Source organism: Drosophila subpulchrella, chromosome 3R (assembly GCF_014743375.2).
Source record: "Drosophila subpulchrella strain 33 F10 #4 breed RU33 chromosome 3R, RU_Dsub_v1.1 Primary Assembly, whole genome shotgun sequence".
Lineage (NCBI taxonomy): Eukaryota > Metazoa > Arthropoda > Insecta > Diptera > Drosophilidae > Drosophila > Drosophila subpulchrella.
Window position 1 is genome coordinate 16,038,776 of NC_050609.1, and position 5,512 is coordinate 16,044,287.

Below are 5,512 nucleotides of genomic sequence, written 5' to 3' on the forward strand. Positions count from 1 at the left end.
TACAATTTAATATTCAAGAAATGAGGGCATTTATTGGATATACCTAAAATTTATAATACATTTTATGGAGCAATTTTTACCCATAACCAATAAGTAAATATATGACTTTCAATTTTTTTCTTACAATAATAGTATTTTCTTTAATTAATCTTTCTTGAATTTTTTTTTTAATAAAGCTAGTTAGTTCTTAAATAAATCAATTGGTATTCACTGTATGTGTACAGCTGACGATGCACCAGCTATATAAGCAATGCCTCATGCTGTGTCGTAATCGCGAGTTCGTTGCCTAAGTCTTTCGTTTTGCCTGCCACTAAATATATCATCGATGCGCCCGCGCCCCTGCATCCCGCTCCTCTCGCCCAGATTGCGGCTTTAAAAATATGTTGAGTTAAGCTAAACGATGCAGCTCCAGCAACCGTCGCAGAAGTAGAAGCCATCGCAGGATGAGGGGCAGGAGCGGAGTGAATCGCATGTATACGCCCATCAATGCTGCCACCGCAGTGGCAGGTTGAAATGTTGCGCCAAGTCCGCGAACTGGGCACGAAAGCGAAAAGGAAACACAAGGATTTTTATGCCAGCTCGGCACCCTTTTGCAATGCTCCCTTCAATCCCCTCCAGAGTCGCCAATCCTTCCCTGGCCACCTTTTCCTCCTCGAAATCCAACTTGCAACTCCGACTGTGGCAATCGGATCGCGTACTTTGTGCTGTTCTACACGCATACAAACAACAGCAGCAGCAGCAGCAAGAGCCACAGGTAAGCAATGAAATGCAGGTGCTTATGGCCTCCGTTTGGGCCAACCTCCGCTCCTTGGAGCACTTTGTATGCCTCAGAGAGAGTCTTGTACGAAATTAACTACAAACAGCAGTACAAAATATTTTAATTAAAAATTCCTAATCGTGTGCGAAGCATTTTTTATCTGATTTCAGTTTCCCCCCAACCTTTTTGCCGAGGGTCCTCCTCCACCACAGGCAAACGGGCTAAAAATGTATTAATAAGAAAAACGCCAAAGGTTTGCGTGTGTGGAGGATAACCCCTCGTCCTCCTCTGAAACCCATCTCATCTGGAGATCTTCCCTGGCTGCTGGCCAGGTCCCAGACGTATAATAAATTGCATTTGCCTACCAGCGGAGATGCAGATATGAGCCTGGCATGGAGTCTTCTTCTCCGCTTCTTCGGCCGGCTTGGGTTTCGGTTGCATGCAACTTGCAACTGCAGCGACGACTCGGCAGATATTTTTGCATCTAGATACTTTTGGCAGTAATGTGCGAAAATTTCATTGGGTGTCGAAAAGTTAAGTAGTGCTCGCTGCCGCTGTCTTGGCCATGTGGCTGGTGTTGGTGCCTCTTTTTGAGTCGACTTTGGGCCTTCTTCTTTTCCACTCGTATACCTTTTCCTCTGTCTCTCGGGCAAATCTCAGGGTTGCCTTGGCAGATTGTCTCGCCCCAATCTTCGAGCGCTGCCGTTTACATTTAATGTGAGAACTAAACATTTGGCTTTTGAGCCTTCAATTTGTATTAAGTTGTTTGCATCCTCGCCAACGGATGTCTTGCCACTGCCAACCAAACGACCAGTCGTCAACTTGACTGGAATGGGGAAAACTATGCTGCAAATCGCTGTTTCGAGCCGGGGAAAATTGCTGCGTTTGAGCCGAACGACTGTTATCAATTTCGCCTGGCTAATTGGTTTCAAATTTATGGACCCGTAATTGATATTTATGTATGTCCTCGCTACGCGATGCGTTGTCAAACGGTCGGAGGATTGGAAGTTGGTGCAACCAGAGGCATGCCTGCGTAATTGGTCAAGGTACTTTGCTATAAATCCTCGTCTGGCATTTACTACATCGGCTTAGCGGCGATAGACCTCCATAGATTGCGTCCAGAGGCTTGAGGCTGGGGATCCGGATCCCAGCGACAATTTAACCGTCTATTCAAGTATCTGTGAAGGAACGGTTATTAAAGTGCCAGCAATGGAAGAGATTAGCCAAAGCTCTAGAAGAGTGTTTTTTTCGTTCTTTGTCTTGCATAACTTCAGAAGGGGTTTTCGAAAAATGGTGAAATATATTTGGTGCGAAAGACCAGCTAATTACACTCGGTTAGCTGGGCTCAAGGTCAATTTTGGCATCACCATCTGGACTCCGATAAGCATACCAAACAGGGGCGTAGCCAGAATTTTCAGCAGATGAAGGGGGATTACTATTCCAAAAGAGCTGACCCTTACAAGGTATCTAGCTCCATCGTTTTCTTAATTTAATGAATCAATTAAAATAAGGTAAGATATATTTTGTAGTTTTAAATTCTATATTTTCCTTAGGGATTACAAGGATTGGCAAATTTCATTCATTGATTCAAGTGGCTTAAAACTATATATATATAACTAGTGTTTTCTTATAGTTGCATCGTTAATATCATGACCCAATATGGATTTATTTTACAGATCCCTGTGGAAGTACATTTACTTTTAAATTAAAACTTAAATACATTTTTTGTTTATTTTTGAGGGATTGATGTATATTTAATTGTATTATTTTAAATATGAGATTTGTATATGTATTTCTTGTTTAAAAGGATTACAAAATTGAGTTCATTGATTGAATGGTTTCGAAATAAGATCAGATATTACTAGCGTTTTTCCCTCTACTTTTCGATGGCAAGTCAGACTTTTTATAGTCGCATCGTTAATATTATGACCCAATAGTGATTTATTTTACAGCTCCCTGTGGAGGTAACGCCTCTGGTCGTCCTAGGAGGCAACTCTGGTGAACCCGCCTCCTGGGAGAGAATTAGCATGCAGGCCCCGAAAATGAAATTCGTTTTGTTCGGATCTGTTCTCATTTTGTTCGACGGCCAGCACGAAACGAAATGAAACGAAACGATACGAAAACAAAGAACGCGCTAATTAAAAATGCTAAAAGTTTTAAGCTCTCTGCGAGCCGGGCCGAAATTCCAGCCTCCTTTTCAGCTGTCCATTTCGACTGGGAGACTGGGACTGAGTGGAGCTCCGGCTGATGGCCAGCTTCCATTCCCAATGCGATCAGAAGTGAATTTCGTTTTTCAGCCTGGTTTTTTATTTTTTTTTTTTTTTTGGGATCTTGTTGGAGTAGTAAACACCGCACGGCTGTCGATTTCTGTTCGCTGTCAGTTGGTTGTGGGGGATCAGGGGCTCCAGAGGTTCCCGGGGGGCTCCGGGGGTCTTGGGCAACCCTGCCGAGGTCCAAACCATTCATCTTTGGCCGGTTCGAAGGGCCTCGTTTTAGGTTTTCGGTTTTCGATTTTCAGTTTTCGGTTTCGGCTGGTCATTTGTTGGGTTGGCGTGTTGCTTATCCCGACGATTCTGTTTGAAAATTTCCAACGAAATGCTGGAAATGCTACGGCAAAACAGGACTCAACATGCAGAGTTTATAGGTATTTTAATTAGTTGAAATTTCTTGGTGGCTGTGGGTCTGGGTATGAGGTGAAAAGGGGAAAACAGGGGGAATCAAGGGACCACCTAGGCAACGAATGTCTTGCCTATGTAAACATAACTCTGGGCCCCAAATGAGCAGCTCGTATATCTCTTCATGCTCCCCACCAAATTGATTAAAACCTAATGAAGCTTAATAAGCCCGAAAATCCTCCATAAATGAAGCGATTACTCTAAAGCAATCTCATTTGAGGATTACGATCTTCCAATGAATAAGGTATTCAATTTTCCAGAAACCACAATAAAAATCTCACCCATGCACCGAACTAAAATTAAAACGTCGACTTAAGCTGCGAACGAGAAGGGCGACATTTATCCGGACAGTGACAAGTGTCCAACCCCGCAGATGAGCAGATCCTCTTCGGCTTTTGGTTCTGATTTTGATTTTTATTTCGCTTTCGGAGGGGTTATTGTTTGTTTAATTGCGGGCAAGTTGGGCAGCAGGGCGGTGTACACTTGAAAATTGTAACAGCAAAAATGATAAATGATTCGCGCGGTTAACCCTCCACTTGCACAGCTGTTGGTTTCCACTTCCTCGATGCGATGCGATGCCAGTGCGTAACATTTGCCGCAAATCAAAGGCAAACCGCTGATGACACGGCGGCGGTGGTGGTGGTTGGGATTGGGTTTGGGATGGGGTCTGGGTGCTTAGGAGGTGGTGGTTTAGGTGGCCGGGCTGCCTTGGGTGCACTTACAGCCACGAAAATGTAATAAAAACGTGCGTCTTCACTTCATGTAAATCATGTCAGGCTGCGGCGAGTAGCGCGAAATATTTACCCGGCACGGAGAAAAATTTACATTATTTTTAACTTAACCGTAATAAAGCAATATGTTTTAGAGTGATCTACAACATTGTAACACTATATGCAAGGAAATAAATACAATAATATTATACACTTTCGGAGGCAGTCACTTATCATTTAAACATTCCATCTACTAAATTATAATAAACAAATATGTTTGAGTAAATATATATATATATTTATTATTGATTATTACTTTTTGTTTGTAAGTCTCTTGTTGCTTAAAAAATTACCCATACATTTTTAAAGGATAAACAATTTTTTCCCTAAATGAAAGTAGATACTGTAAACTTTCCAATTTTATAATTCTGAAATTTAAATTATTGAATTAAATCTAGCAGTTTCAAAAATCTCCTAAGCTTAAAATGAGCAAAGTATTATATTAAAGTATAATATATTGTATGACTCAGTTGTAAGTATATTTTCTAGACATCAAGGAATATTTCTCAGTGAAACACGATAGCTTTTAGATCATAATAACTTCCCTATAAATACAGATTTTCCCCAGTGTGATGATGCTGCAGTGCAAGTAACATAGCAGCCGCGGCACAAATGAGGAGCACGGCATGGAGACCATCCTGACCGCAGTGCGATCGCAATCGCCAAATGGAAGGCAAGGTGTCCCATTCGGAGCTGGAGATGGAGATGGAGTTGCAGTCGGTCCAGGGCGTCTCTGCATCGCTTGGGATACCTGGTATTGGGTACTGGGTGCTGGGTACTCCGACTGCGACTGGTCTACTGTCTACTGGCGGTGGTGGCGTGAACGTGCAAACATGTTGCACATGAGAGAGGCTGCCGCTAAAGTACTTGTACTTGTCATATTGTTATGGATTTATGGCAAACACGTATAGCGCTATAAAAATGACATATGCACGTGTATGGGTTAAAGTATGGGCTCGATATGAGGACTCCTTGCCTTACCTTAACCCCTCCCCTCCCTGTCATCGCAATCGCAATGGAAATCGCAATATCAGTGGTTAACAGTTGCACATCTTGGCGAAAGACATGAGCACGCGCAGCCATCTCGATTACTAGCTCGCGTCGGCGCAATCGAATCTCAACCCTCCCCGATTTCCGATCCCTATATATCTTTTCATATCTTTTTTCCATCCCCCTCCCATTGCCGCTAATTAATCGCCTTTGTTCGTGTCATAATGCGATGCGTTCGAAACATGTTTGCCTTACTGATTTTGCAATTGGATTTTGTTTTCTGCAGAGCCTAGGGGTGGATTTTTTCGGGTTAAATGAGG